The sequence below is a fragment of the Meles meles genome, chromosome 8 (assembly GCF_922984935.1).
Source record: "Meles meles chromosome 8, mMelMel3.1 paternal haplotype, whole genome shotgun sequence".
Taxonomy (NCBI): Eukaryota; Metazoa; Chordata; class Mammalia; order Carnivora; family Mustelidae; genus Meles; species Meles meles.
The window spans coordinates 98,084,095-98,100,139 of record NC_060073.1 but is presented as its reverse complement, the minus strand read 5'-3'; the positions used below and the strand labels follow the sequence as shown (position 1 = coordinate 98,100,139).

General features: G+C 42.3%; 1 protein-coding gene across 11 annotated transcripts in view; it reads right to left on the bottom strand.

Annotated features, from left to right (window-relative positions):
• The window catches only part of CDON (cell adhesion associated, oncogene regulated), a 99,551-nt gene extending 87,028 nt beyond the window's left edge, over positions 1 to 12,523 (bottom strand). For 3 of the 11 annotated variants that reach the window (XR_006819939.1, XM_046014869.1, XM_046014879.1), the window contains exons 1-2: positions 11,554 to 11,949; positions 10,518 to 10,637 (exon numbers count right to left, since the gene is read on the bottom strand). The gene's annotated coding sequence lies outside the window, so the exon portion shown is untranslated. Of the gene's footprint in view, positions 1 to 8,210; positions 8,320 to 10,517; positions 10,638 to 11,553; positions 11,950 to 12,035; positions 12,225 to 12,378 lie in introns of those variants that run through there. The other 8 variants (XM_046014872.1, XM_046014874.1, XM_046014876.1 and 5 more) reach the window with 8 other exon arrangements.
• Between the last annotated feature and the right edge of the window lie 3,522 nt (positions 12,524 to 16,045).

The window sequence follows — 16,045 nt, the reverse complement described above, 5'->3', positions numbered from 1 at the left end:
GCACACAAGTACCTGCTCTAAAGAAATGTACTAGAAAGAAGCATCTCTGTGGCTAGAAATAAAAATAAAGTGACCTCTATAAAAGAAAGACTTTAAAAATCCAAGATGCCTGGGAATCAATTGCACGTTAGGCAAAATTCACTTCCGTAACTTCCCTTAGGTCAAAAGAATGTATAACACAGAGTCTGTGGCATAGAAATGTCAAAGAGAAAAAAAATAACCAGTTTAGAAGTATTTTATTCTATTCCTAAGCACAGACAAGTGTGCAATTATAACCCACTTAAAGCTTAAAAAGAAAGACTACAGTTTCAAAGAATCTCCTTTCCCAACATTCCAGAGATTTTAAAGATCACCTAACTTTGAGCTACAATAAAACTCTCCTATCTGATACTAATGCTCAATCACGTATTGTATTCATGGTTTCCATTCTCATGAAAACTTTACTACGTCATATATTTAAGCAGAAGAGCAAACACACACCAAAAGTGTAAAACACTCTGCCAAGTACAAAGGGCTGTATAAAAGTTATTTAAGAAATGATGACATCAGAGACAGGAGAAAATTATTCTGTGTATGGAATAAAAAGAACCATGAGACCGGTGTAGTCATTGCTGGGACCGGCCACTCCTCTGCAAAGAGCTAAGTGAGTGGGGGCGGGGGGGGGGGCACATACACCCACTTGTGTTGTGCGTGCAACACCAGACGGAACAGTACTTTGCTTTCCCAGTCCTCTGGAGGCACCATTCTTGAACGTCGGCGGGGTACCCAAAGAGACAGGACTCCCTGTCTGCAAAAGCAATCCGCCAGTCCTCCGTCACCACGCTCCTCACTGTTAACTGCCCCAGTATATCAGCCCTACGTTCGCTCCGGACAAATCAGACACAAAAGAGGTTAGTATTTCTCAGTGAATTAGAAGGAACTTTTACAAGTAAATGGGGACTTCATTTCCAATGTCAAGTGGAAGGATTTTTTTTTTTTGCCAGATGACTCACATTTCTGCATGAAGGGGGGAATAATTTCATCAACCCAGAAATGAATGAAAAACTCAAAACTCAGTTTCTCTTTCTTGTGTGTTGAAGGCCTCGGGAGTTTGTTGGATAGGTAGTATCTATCCGTTAGTGTGATCACGACTAATTAAGTATTCTGTATCTAAGCACAGCTAGCTAAGAAAACATGAATCTGATCTTTGTCTTACAGGGTTAATCATGTCCTTACCTTTTCCGATTAGCTGCTATCTCAAAGAGAGATCCCAAAATAAGTGAAACATTGACAATTTTTCTTTAAAACAATTTACGCTATTTTCCTGTGGGGTGGGATACAGCCCAGACTTGGAAGGGCCACATTTAGAAATCCACTTTGGGAGCTGACTACAAGAACCCCTACTGACAACAGTAAGATGTATGTAGTCAAATCCCAGAGCTAAAATGTATTTGATGCCACAGAATGCTGATATCAATCTCTGTACAAGCTGTATTGTATGATTAAAAACCCCACTGTGGCTGCTGTCATAGTAACAAATGTGAAATTATTTTAAGACCTAACCACTATGACAATAGCTCTTTTAAAACGCATCCTCGAACACAAAAGAAGTAACAAATAATGACAACTGTGTTTGCCAGCCTAATAGGAGACCACAGTTAACAACCCATCTTATAATGACTCAAAATGGGCTTTAGTTAGCCATGGGATTAAAAAAAAAATTAGCACTAAAACATATGATGAAAATTATATGAAAGACCTATGTAGGTCTACAGTCAAAACATGAGTATTGCGATTTCTTTTAAAAGAGAAATCCAACTAAAGCACAAATCTAAAACAAGATGACTAGCGCTTGGAATTGGAAATGCAGGGTAGGATTTTGATGTTTTTATTTTAATCTCAAAAAGGATTTGACGATTAAAAGAGAAAATATGCCTAACTATCAGTAAATAGGAATCAAAAGATCGGATGAAGAGATCAGAACCATTCTAATCTGACTATAATATGACTTAAAAACAGGTAAAGTAAAAGTAGCCACTTAGAAGCAGGTTTGGGGGCGCCTGGGTGGCTCAGTCAGTTAAGCGTCTGCCTTCAGCTCAGATCATGATCCCAGAGTCCTGGGATCAAGCCCCGTATCAGGCTCTCTGCTCATCAGGCAGTCTGCTTCTCCCTCTCCTTCTGTGTGTGCATGCTCTCTCTCTCTCCCTCTCTCAAATAAGTAAATCTTCAAAAAAAAAAAAAAAAAACTTTGAAATATACTTTAACCCATCAGAACTATAGTTCTCCTTACTATAAAAGTTTTCATGGAGAAATAAAATGAGCTTGTTTAAGAAGGTGATCACAGTGAGGTGAACCCACAAGTTAAATCACGGAGAGAACGTAGCAGTTAGACTTTAGTATGGTTCTACTCAGGAGTCTAATGACCTATCAAGAATGATGAAAGTATCTTCTCAGTGCTTAGTAGTCCCTGGGTCAACAGACCTACTGCTCAGCTCAAGCTGAAATCCAGTACAGGCGCTGTCATTAAATCATGGGAAGCACCTGGGGGGTGTGGTCTGGTAAATGTCCACCTCTTGGTTTCAGCTCGGGTCCTAATCTCAGGGTCCTGAGACTGTGCCCCTCATAGGGCTCTGCACCCAGTGTGAGTCTGCTTCTCCCCCTCCCTCTCTCTCAAATAAATAAATCTTTAAAAAAAAAATCATGATAACATCTAAAAATCTAATTTCACAGTAAGAGTGAACAGGGTAAAACAGGCAGGAGGAAACACTATATCCAATCAAACTGAACTAACTGGTAACATGTTGTTATTTTACACTGGTGATTATAAAAAGGATTAAATAGCACCTTTCTACAAAACTGTACTGTCGCATTTGTAAGCACTCCCAGACACGTGACAATTTTATAAGCCGATCATCAAACTTTTTCAACTACTGCAAGTGAGGTCCTAGCAAGCCAAATGATGGAGTTTAACTCCATTTAACAGATGAGGCTTCCTCATACCCACCCTGATGCTCGTCTAGTCACCAAATTGAGAGGAACAGTTTAAATGCCTGAAACCGAGGGGACGGATAAACAGCATGTCTGTTTCAGCTGAAACTACGTTCACTCCCTAATTCTTATTGCCTGTTACTCGCTGTGTTGTTATTTTGTTATACGCACACCCTGAGGCCAAAACCATGAAAATGAGCCAAAATAAATGGACAAGAAAAATGTCTTATCCCTAGCTTATGATGCTATTTTTGTTTTTATTGGAATAAAAGAGGTTGCCAAATTCTAATGTCACTAGAGTAATTTCATGGCCTGATAAAAGTAGTATTTTATCCATTAAACATTCGTCCCCCTTACCAAATTTACCTCCAACCAGCCAGTGTGTACAACCACTCATTGAACAGATATCACCATTATAGTAAAATAGAGAATACTAATTACTTTTACTCTGATACCATAAAAAGTCAGTAACTGTCAGGCATTTCCCTGGCAAGAGACAAAAGCCAGAATGCACTTTTTAGTACCTATATACCCAAGAGAACACCTGCAATGCTGAGTATCTTAGAAACAGACAGGACTTAAAATCAGCTCTTTGGACACCAAACGTTGCACAGAAGAGAAATACACATTTTAAATGTAAAAAAAAAAAAAAAAAAAAAAAAAAAAATTGTTTAAAACTTTATCCATTTACAATTTAAAAAAATTTTTTTCAAGAAAAAAGTAAAATTGCTATAACATCATGCATGAATTCCAATCACAATGTGACATTTAACGATTTTTTATCTAAAGCATTATCTTCATTATTTGAAGCTGTGCTTACCATGCAGAATCACTTTTTTAATTTTTTTGGTCTCACATTCTGAATCTCCTCTCATCCCTCTGCCAAACTGTAAAAAGAATGCTGGAGGGGTAAAAGGTAGCAGCAACGAGAAGAGAGGACTGAGACCTGCTGAGAGCTGCGGAGGGCACAAAGGGTTCATGTGCGTAAACACAAAACCATGAAAACTCCATCTACTATTCTTTTCTGCTTTATAAAATAGGGAAGATACTATCTTAGTGACTCAGGATTCTACACTCCCTTCAATTATTCTAAATATCCATTATTAAATATTATTAACATATATTTATAGATACAAGATGTGTACATGGTTGGATTAAATAACTGTGGACCTCAGAAAATGTCCAAAATACAGTTTTATTGATGGCATAAGTCACTAGCATCGGCCTTTCCCCCTCAAATTATCTCTCTTTTGAAATTCAAGTATAGAGAAGTAGGGTGGAGAAGAGATAGCAGACAGCAAAGATGTATACTAAATCACTTTGTACGCTTGTTGTAGGAATGAAGAGATAGATAACTGGGCCAGTGAAGGGACTCAAGGAAATTCTCACTGTGCCCCTCCATCAAAAGAGAGCAACTACTATCCTTTGACAGCATTAGTGTTTCTGACACTTATATACTTAGAATATTGGAAAAGTCCCTATTTTCTCTTTAAGAAAGACAGAATATCTGACATTTACTTATTTATGTTAAATGAAGAATTATATTAGAGTAAAAAGAGCTGACGAGTAGAGGCAGTCCTCAACTTTAAACTAGAGCTGGTCTGAGAAAATTTATTTCTTCAGTGGCTGTTTGGGACTTTGTAACATATTTTTCTCCCTCCAAGATTACACATGGATTGGTTATGTAAAATCACTCCTTCAGAAAAGCCCATTGCATGGATTCTCAGTACTCTAAGTGCCATTAGAAGTCATGCAGTTCAATCTCTCACCCAAGGAAGAAATGGCTTCCACAGTGTCCTCAGCAAGTGTCTAGTAAGAGGAGCTCAAGTCCCCTCAAAAGAGCATTTTCTATCATGAGGCAGTCCTATTTGTCACAGTTCTTCCTTCTTTTGAACCAAAATCTGCATCTTTGGAGCGCCTCTATGGGACAAAAGATGAATCACGGATCACTATTTAAACTCTCTCCACCTCCCCGTAATCTGGGCCACTGGTGGTCTGATATAAGTAGAAAAGGGGACAACTTGTCTCTCTGGAGTGCGGGGAACCCATCCCTGCACATGGCTGTTGGTGAAGAACGACCTCGTGTCAAGGAGTATGAAATCATAAGATTGAATAAAATTACAAGAGCTGCAAAATACAATGTCTCCTGAGAGAGAAGTGGCTTGTGTTCAAGCAGAACATCCAGAAAATCCTCCCTCAACATTTCCAAGAACAGAAATACAAGCTATTTACCTCAACCACAACCCCCTCCAAAATTTAAGAAACAAACGAGTGGCCTTCTAAATCAGTGACCTCATCTCGTAGCCTTGCTTCACTGTTTAGGTGAAATAAATTTTATTTAGCACATGAGGGAATTCCAACAACATGGACAGAAATTTTAAACATCTAGGCATTGTCTGACATTGTCTGACAGCAAGGAAGAAGCCAAAACCTTCTCCCTGAAGGGGGAAGAAGAACAGTCCTGTTCTTCAAAAATTTTCCGTAGCATAACAACATCTTAGCTCCATTTTCTTTCCTTTAGGGTGTTTTTTGTTTTTTTTTTTTTCTTTTTCAAAAGAACATTGTGTTGTTCTGTTCTCTTCTAAAAGAGTATCACGCTAATGCCGGGCCAGTTGTTTCTTGTGTACATTTCTAAGTATTGATTATGGATTAAATGCTAAGCACGAAAGATACAAGCTACCTTAGATGGTCCTTCTTCTCTGCTTTAAGGTTGGTCTCTTCCTTCCCTTCTAATAACACACACACAAAAGGGGTGCCTGGGTGGCTCGGTCCATTAAGTGTCCAACTCCTCATTTTAGTTCATGTAGTGATTTCCAGGTCTTGAGCTCGAGCCCCGTGTCAGGCCCTGAGCTCTGTGTGGAGCCTGCTTAAGATTCTTTCTCTCCTTTCCCTCTGCCCCATCCCCTCCCCACTCACACACACCCTCTCTCGGAAAAAAAAAAAAAAAAAAAATTAAACAAAATATTAAATACTAAAACACACACATACAACAACACAGTTATTAATGGATTTGCTTTATATAATTGTGACTAGGAATAATTATACTACTTTTACCCAATTTTAGGTACAAAAATAAGGTCATGGTAATTTTTCTAAGCTAGCCACTAGGATCTGATTGTCAAATAATTTAGGAAGAAGTGCTATTTTCTTTCTTCCCAGTGGCCACATACCCAATGTGCCGATAAAATTTACTACAAATTTCAAAACACACCAAAGATGCTATAACAATTTAAAAAGCTCAAATTACTACCGTACACAATAACACAGATGAATTTTATAGACACAATGAGCAGTACAAGAAAACAAATATAAAAGAGTATATACCATATGAATCCATTCTTATAAATATAGTTTGAGAACAGCCCAAATTAATGTCTGGTGGGACTAGTTAGAACAGTAACTGCCTGCTGGGGGAGGCCGGGTGGTCCGGGAAGGGGCACCAAGGAACCTTCCGAGGTGAAAGAAATATTCTGGATCCTGAGCTGGGTCATAGTTACCACACATATGTGCATATGTAAAACCTCGCCTAGCTGTTTGCTCATGTACATTAACTGTATACTCATGTACATTCTTATATTATACAATCAATTAGAAAAATGCAATATTGTATTATATTACACAATCCATTATAAAAATGCAACATTTCAGTTCAACTGCAAAATTAAGAAAATGGTACAACTATACAACTATACAACTATAGTTGTATGTACTACTTCCAAGAATTCCTTACTAGTTAGTACTTCAAAGAAATTACGCTGGATCAGAGTAATAGACTAATGTGTACGGGAAAAGTTACTAAAAGTAACAGCAGCTAACCCTCAGAGCCGATTTGGTATATCTAAGCAATTCACTTTCATCATTCCATGAGGTCCCCACAACAAGTGGTAAGAGATACTATTGTTATTCCCATTTTACAGATGAGGAAACCAAGATTTCGGTCAAGTTCACTGCCCCGGTTCACAAAACAAACAAACAAACAAAAACAGCAAGCCAGTCTCTTAACATGAATATGTAGCTGAAAAGCAAGCTATATGTGTCAACTTTTTCATTCTGTTTCTAGTACGGTAATCTAAAAATAAAATCGACCAGGCAGCTATAAGCAACAAAACAGAAAGCAGACTAGATCTCAGTTCAGTCCTATAATCCGGCTATTTCTTTCCCTCTGAATTCAGATACAAGGGACTACCATTCCTTGATTCTGTGACTGCAAGGCACGTTACTGGCTGTCCAGAACTGAAGTCCCATGCACATTCCAGCTGGTATGTAGCAGAACAAAATGTGTTTTGGGGTAGTTCTTTTTTTTTTTTTATGATCTCTGGCCATCAAAATATATCACACGGCCAAAGAGTCTGAACCACTGTGAACCAAGACAGGCACACTGCTGACTTCCGTGTTTACTCCAACTCATTCAAGAGTCCTTTCAGTGTGGCGGCACTAGAAAAGGGATACCCGGGAGTAAGGTGGGAAAGACTTCAACGTGGTCTCTAAAAGGCTTCTTTATTTTCCCAGCACTCTGCATGATGACAGTTTGGGAGAGGACTACATGTTGGAAGGGGGGGAAAAGCACTGTGACACGACATGATTTTAATCGGAAACAAAATATACCAAATTAACCATCGAAGAAGCTACAGCATTCTGCATCAGTTGAAAACTGGTACTGGAATTCACATTCGTGTTTAACTCTTCTCAGAATATGAAAATCAATTAACAATACCATCCAAGATTCAGAACTGCTCCTCCTGGAAAAGTACACAAGCAACAAACTGGACTAATATTCTGAAAAATGTTTGTATCCAAAAATTATCTGGGGCAGCTGTGGGTGTGTGGAGGGGGGTGGCGGGCTAGGGAGGAAGACACACTCATGTTTCCAAAGATTTTACACGAATATATTTTCATTTGCTTGTGGCTGCTAGCAAGTCTGCAAAAGCAATGCCTTGAAAGATACTAAAAATCAGAACTCTCAAAAAGACAGCAGGAAAGAAACATACACCTCCCATGAATTTGAATTCTATAACAAGGTAACAAGAATGCAATAAAAGGATATAAAAACAAAAGAGCACACTAAAATGTGCCTAATCAAATGAGGCTTTCATCTCTGTAAAGCTCTGTAAAGCTTCCCATAAAAGTCTGATTTTGCACTCAGTTTAAAAAGTTACTAGAACAATACATCGGTCCTTCCAGGCAAGACCAAACTGTAACACAACTTTACATATTTATCAAAAGATCATTCGGAAAAGACTTACCAAGGCTGCAACGTGTATATGCTTGTGCTTCGGAGCGAAAGCAGAGAAGCGACTTTCTGTACTGAGAGTGGCGCTCGGTTCAGTGCAAGCAACACATCCCCACGCAGTCCTGCTTGGAGGAAAGTCCTGACTAGCAATCTGCCTTCGGGTTAGGCTTTTCTCTTACAAGATAAGCTGTTAAATCATGCCTTGATTTTAGATCTGCTAACATATGGAGTCTTCCAATGTAGCCTCTCTCCGCCCCCCTCCCTCCACCGCCCCATCACCACTCAGCTCCACTCCCTCTCCACACACACACATACACACATACAAAAAAGGCACTGCAGGGCAGAAATTCCTCAGGTGCTCGCTAATGGAATTCCCAGGGTCCTGGAGCCGCTTCGGGGATCAAGAGATCTCATAGCCCCTGCTGGGGTAAGAAGCAGCGAGTCTGTTCCATTTAATCAAATACAGAATGAATTTTCAGCTCTATTCACTAGCTTGTCTCCCGGGCTCTCAAAAGGCACCAGGCAGCTAGAATCACACACATGTGGCTCTTTTAGGCAAGTATAATTAGTTTGATTTTAAAAGGCCACATTAATAATATCACCTCAGGACCATTATTCAGGGGACAGATGACAATGATACTGTATTTAAGCCTGACAGTGGGGGAAAGAGCACAAACAATGACGGAAAACTTGAAGGATTAAAAAAAGAAAAAAAAAAAAAAACCAACAAACCCGTTTTTCGCTTAATTGTAATCCAATATTTTTAAAATGACATGAAGGCTATTCTGTATATGATCTTATAATTTTAACCGAAGAAGAATCAAAGCCCTCCTCCTCAGTCTCTTAAAAGTGAATGAGGGCCATATACACAACAAAAATGTATAAAAGGAATGTTTATAAATAAATGGAATGTTTACATGCAATATAAAATCTTGAATAAAAACAATAAAACCTTCTCTAATTCAATCCAAGTTAATAAAACTTCTGGGGGAAAAAAAAAGCACTCGTCAAAAAATCACCATAAAATCAAGTCCTGCAAAGCAACCTATTTAGCAACCAGACTCCAAATTCTCTTTCTAATCTAATTAGTCTCTATTAAGTAATAAGATCATATATCTAAAGAAAGACTACCTGTGTAGACAACTCATCTGCTCCCCTGATGCGCTGTCTTACATATTCTCCTGCACAGTACAAATGCTAATTACAAGGCCATAGCTAATGTAATTACACGTTATAAATAACCAATTTTTCAATTAGTTATTTTTAATTTCTCACCCCAGACTAATTTCACTAAGACAATGCTGAACTCCTGATCATTTCCCCAGGATATGCTCAGACACAATCACCAATTTTTGGTCTAAATTTGTGCAAAAGAAACATTTCTAGAGAGGAAAATTTTTACTTCAATGTCTATCTTGACAAACCCATAAATGAAATCATCTAGAAAGCTATGACAGCATAAGGGCAAAGTGGGAAAAAGAAAAGCAGAACTAGTCAACATATTTTACCTGACCTCCTTAGAGCAGAGGCCCATGACAGACGTTTCTATTCCCACACAAAGCCTCCATCTCTATATATACCTTGCTGATTTGCAGGGGGGAGGGGTCCTATCTTTAAGTGAACTTAACTCCTTTCTTGCAAAGAAGGCAAAGGGTAAGACTGATTCAGACGCCAAACTACACAGGCTAGATCAGTATGCTCCAAGTCCTAAGGGTTCTTTGTACTTCCCAGCTTGAGGGTCAGAGCTGTTTAAGTACTTTCCACAGAAGAGGAGGTTCATGAGAACCATAGCAATCAATCAAAGCATCCCAAGTGACTTACTACACAAACAATAGCACAGTACCTCTAGTAACTGATTTTCCTGGTTGACTAAACTATTCAAACAAAGACAGATTTGCAAATACTATATCCGAGGTTTTGCATGAAAGTTAAACAATATACACTTGTGTGTTTTTCATAGAAATATAAATGTTTCTGCTCTACCCACTGCCAAGCACACACCCAGGGCACGTCTTTACAAAATGAAACAGGTTTTCTCCATCCTTCTCATATAACTTCAAGTATGAGGCAGTTTATTTCAACATGTGCATAACAGAAACTACAGTATTTGGTGCCTCTCTGCGTTCCTAAGAATGCTTTCTAGTTAAGCACTAATTTTAAATTTCCAGAAATTTTTTTTCATCTTGTCCTAAAAGTTGAACAATGCCCCCCCATTTTCAGCTAAAATAGACTACTTATTTTAAATGAGCTATAAAATGTCACAGAACGCTTAGAATTGCGCTGAGAATAAACCCACTTATTTTTCAGCTCCCCTCCCTACCTTTTCCTCCTTGACACTGCCCTTCAGGTATGCCAAGCAGTCAGCTGGGAGTCGGAGGGTAATGGTATCAGTGAGGCATGGAAACACGACTGGCCTCTTTCATTTTTGCTGGCCACTGCCCTGAGAATGAATCTCATGTTAGCTTTTGGTTCAATTTTGTTTCTCACAGCATTTGTTTTAAGACATAAGGGCTCATTTTCTGTTAGTGGTGTTCCCTAAATTCTAGACCTCAATTGGAAAGCAGCCTGCCCTTAAAGCACCTGCCACCCTCTGATAGTCCTGACCAGGAAAGGAAGGCATTCTGGAGAAGAGCTCCTTCTGGAAAGCCTTCCACCTGATTTGGTGGGGTTAGGGAGAACAATGAAGGCAAGGGCGAGAGAGTCTATCTATCCTCCTCAGTGATTTATTACTGAAATCCCTAGATGTGGAGAGAAAGCAACAAAGGTCTGTAAGCTGCGGACTGAAATAAATAGCGAGCTGTAATGTATTTAGCAAATGATAATACAATCCACAGAAAGCTTTACAGAGGAGAAGGAAAAATACACTCCCTGGGGCTGGGAAGTCACTGAGTCTGTGAAGGCAGAGAAAGATACATTGTGCAGGAAATTTCTCTTGCTTCTCCCTACACATAAATCACTGTCTCTCGCAGGCGCTCTGCGGGATGGAGGTTGAGAGAGGCGAAGAATCCCGCTCCCTTGGGAAAACGTGCTGGCGCCCCTTACTCCCGGCTATGCTGGATCTCACCTGCCCCAGCGGATCACCGTCAAAGAGATTTAAGCGTGTTACTGACACCTCACCCCGCCTCCTCCCACGAGGTGGCTCAAAGTCCCGGAGGATCCGGAGCGCCGGAGCTCCCCCGCTGGGCATCCGTCAGCTGCCCTTCCCAGACCCTGCACGCAGCCCGGTACCCCTACGCCCTCCGGGGCGCGCCGGCCTGCTCTCCCGCGGACCTCCCGCGCCCGAGCCGCGTGGCCTCCAAGCCCGGGGTCCCTGGACCACCCCTCCCTCCGATCCTGCGGTGGGCCCACCCCCGCACCTCTCGGCGGGGCAACCTCAGTCCCCGGACCTCCTGCGCGGCAGCCGGCTCCGAAAGCCACCCCCAGGTCATCCCCCGCACGCTGGCGGCGGCTACGGCGGTGGCGGCTGCGATCCGAACGGGCCCCTCCATGCACCGAGCACGGCAGCAGGAGGGCGCGGCGCCTCGCACGCCGGGGCGGGGACGCAGGGGCGGGCTGGCGCGGGGTCCCCGCTCTCCTTGCACGAGCCGCGCGAGCAGGGCACCCGGTACTCAGGGGAGGGAGCTAGGGGGGCGGAGCCACCGGGGCGCGCCCCCGCGGCCGCGCTCCTCTCCGCGAAGGAGCGCGGGCGCGTCACCGGCGGGCGCGGGGCCAGCGAGGAGCACGCGAGAAGCGGGAGGAGGGAACCGGGCCGCAGAGGCCGCAGCGCCCCGCCGGCCCGCGCCCCGCCGGAGGGTGCGCACGCAGCCTGCCAGATCAGCGGCGGGGGGATGGGCCGTACCAATCTGCCAGGGGGCAGGGGGGCGCTCTGTGCAGGACCTTCTCCCAATCCCCTTCCTGCTTGCTCTACGGGAAAGCCGCCCAGGAAGGTCGAGTCCGGTCTCTGCTTTGGTTTAGGATGGTGAGGATGAGCTGCCTTAGCAACTCACGGAGACTCCACAATGCCTTCGCTCACTCTGTCCTCACCTCGCTTCCCCCGGAGAGGCGGCATTTCTGGCCGGTCCGCGAATGGTCTCCACGCTCCCCTGTTTGCCCGCCCAGGCCCCGCCCCTCGCCCCGCCCCTCGCCCCGCCACCTAAGTTCTCCGTGGAGCCCGCGAGTCCAGCCCTTCTCTTGGCTTCTACCTAGTATGTGCAGTCTTGCTTCCAGCTTCCCGCCGCTTGTGGCTCCTGAGGCTTTCCAACACGTTCAGTGTTTAGTTCTTTAGACAGCTTCATCCCGCCCTGCATTCACATACACGCGAGCAGGTAACAAAGCTCAGTGACCAGGAAAGGCGCAGGGTCACCTGGTGAAGCTAACGTGGCCTTTGGTCCCAGAGTCTCCCCATCTCGTCCTTTGGACCTGCCTCAAGTTCTTTGATCTCGCCGAACTTCAGTTGTTCAAACAGAAAAAAGAGAAAAATAATTTCTATGTCAAGGTTGTTGTGAAGCGTTATACTTAACGAAAAGCACCTGCCACTCACTGGGTATTCAAGGACTGTGACTTCTTTATAATAACTTGAACTAGCATTCTTTTCTTTTCTTTTTACCATCATTGTTACTTATTATTACTTTAACTACAAAAGGAGTCCTAGTGATACCTGAAGTTCAAAAACCCTCACTACCGGGGTGCCTGGGTGGCTGAGTCTGTTAAGCTACCAACTCTTGATCTCAGCTCAGGTCTTAATCTCAGGATGTGAGTTCAAGCCCCTAATTGGGCTCTTCGCTGGGGGTGGAGCTGACTTAAAAAAAAAAATAAAAATAAAAACCCTCAGTACTGAACTTCAGAAAAACATGCCAGTCTCCCTTACCCTCTTACTTGAATTCCACAAAGAAATGCTTTGAAAGTGGTGGTGGACAAACAATTTGGTCTTCTGCTGTTACTATGTCCAGGTCTTTGTGAAACCATTAGAGCCTAAGAAAGTCAGCTGGAGGGCAGGGTGAATGAGAGGCAACTCTAGTTTGCTTTCCATTGTCCCGTTTTTTATTTCCAATCACAAATCTGCATGTTTTTAACTTAAGGTATATTAAGTGATTTCTCATTCAGCAAATAAAACAACCACTGAAGGTTTAACCTAGAGAGTTTTGTATGACTAGGAGGGAAGTCTTTCAGGTTTCTCGTGGCTACTCTGCAGGAATCCTAGCTGTCCACCACCACAGCGCTTACACTGTAAACACTTCTTGGTTCCTCTCTGGGTACCCCCATCTCACGATGCCGTTTGACTATCACTATGCCTCTAGTTGCTCATAATCAGATGGAGAAATAATCAGTTTATTGATACTCTTTGTTGCAAAAAATAATGTTTCTTGATACTGACTACTCTCTGCCTTGTTCATAAAGTGGGAAAATCATTTCATATATAAAATAGTATTTCATTAATGGGTCATGCATTTATTTGTTCAACATTTACTTTCAAAATACTTATCGGGGGGGTGCCTGGGTGGCTCAGTGGGTTAAGCCTCTGCCTTCTGCTCAGGTCATGATCTCAGGGTCCTGGGATGGAGCTCCTCATCGGGCTCTCTGCTCAGCAGGGAGCCTGTTTCCCCCTTTCTCTCTCTGCCTGCCTCTCTGCCTACTTGTGATCTTTCTCCCTCTGTGTCAAATAAATAAAATTTTTAAAAAGAAATTAAAAAAATAAAAATACTTATCGGGCACTTACTCTATGCCCCTGCTAGGCAAAGAGGTATATAGAGAAATATGACATAGCCCCAAGGTTCAAAGAGCTCACCATGTAATTGTGATCCAGACACATAAATGGGCAAGTATGCTGAGATGTCTTCAGTGCAATCAACGGGGGGGCTGTGGGAGTCAAAGGCAGTGTTGCTAATACTGCCTGGAGTTCGGGGGAAGGGAAAGGTGGCTTGTCAAGAATGGCTCCCAGAAAAAAAACTGACCCATGAACTAAGTCTTAGAAGATAGTAGGAGTTAGTCAGGTAAAGGTGAAGGAGTAGAAGGGCATCTTGGCAGAGGGGGGCATGATGAATAAAGGTATAGAAGTGAGAAGCAAGGCAGCCCACAGGAACTGCAGACTCTACCCTGTGGTTGAAGTTTAAGGTGCTATGTAGGGACTGGTAAATGAAAGCACTGCAGAATGAAGCTAAAGCCACATCACAGAGGGCCATGCATGTCATGCCAAGAAGATGGGACTTTTTTCTGTAGGCAATGGGGACACAATGCAAGATCTTAAGTGGGAGTGGATATGATATGGTTTGTGTTTAGAAACATCATCTAGCTAGCAGCAGTGATGAGGACAGAATGAGGGAGCCAAGTCTGAGATCAAAAAATTGGGAAGCTTCAGAAGCCATCCGGACTGTCCAGTTGGATCAAGAGACTACACTAGGACCACAATAAAATAAGAGAGAAAAGAATAACAGAGAAGAGAGGGGAGGTTCCATAAACAAGAAGAAAGTTTGGCAGGACTTGGAAACTGCATGTGGAAAGTGAAGAAGAGAGGGAACTCAAGGATGACACCAGCCTCCTAGCTTGAGGGGATGGTGGTCATGCCCCTACCCCCATGGTGCCTGAGAAGATCATAATGTCCTACATGAGATACAGGTTTTAAGGAAACAATGGTGTGTTCAATTTTGAGCCTTCTGAATTTGAGGTCCTTGTGGAACCTCCATGGACAGGTGTCCACAAGATTGATAAGTCTAAGCGGGAGATAAAAACTTGAAAGTCATCAGCATGGAGTATATTTATGCTGTGAAAGTAGAAGCGATCCGCTCAGGAAGACTATGGAAACCTCTAAAGTTGTGGCCAAGCTTTAAAATTCCAGTATCTAAAGCCCTCAGTTATCCTAATGAATTTGGAGGGAATGTTGCTTACTAAATTCAAGGTGTATAACATAAAGAAGATGCTTGAGGAAGGTGGTGAGGGTTTGGAATAGCCATTAGGAAAAATGAGAGGTGAAAATTAGAAGCTGAAAATCAATCACAGGAGTAAGGAGTGATGCTGAGAGCCTGGCTGAGGTTGGGTATCATGAATTCGTAGTGGAGGCATGTGCATGATGGCTTGATTTTCTCTATCAAAGTGTAACCACTCAAGTGTAAAGGGAAAAGCTAACACTGATCCAAATTTGGAGCTTTGCTGGGTGATGTGTGAGAAGGAGAATAATCCAAGGTATGGTAAGAAAGTAATTTAAATCATCAATCCTAGGATCCACAGTGTGAGCTGGAAAGGAATGATTACTAAAATAAGATGTCAAAAGAAAAAGAGATTTCTGTGAGGGAGGTTAAAGAGCAGTTACAGGATTGAGGAGTGAAAAATCCACCAGGTCTTTGGTTATGATCACCATTTCCAAAGTGGAACAGTTCCGGGTAATGATTAGGTCTAGGAGGCTAATGGTTGCTGGTGGAGGAAGTGGTGTAGAGATTTCAGCTTAACCTAATTTATGGGATCAGGGCTGGAGAGATGGGGAGACAGTGACGAGACCGAGAGAAATGTTAAGAGAAATACCATGAGCCAAGTGCCCACGCCCACAATGAATAGAAGGTTGACAGATGCTTAAGTGACACAGATGTACATTTCATGACTTTTAGGCCTGAACTGGCTGCTTTTATAATTCAAAATAAATGTTAAAACTGGTTCTCTAAGAGTAACATGATAGACTGAGGAGAGTCAAGCCGACCTACATCAAATTCTCACTCCATCTCATTGGACTTGGCCAAGTTGTTTAAACTCTTGGAGTCTTCTTCTCGTCATTTCTGAAAGTGAGATGGTATTAATACCCCTTAGAGGGTTGATAATATGACCTCCTTTCATAGTGTTGCTAGAGAGATTAACTGAGGTAAAAACATGTAAATACTTAGTGCC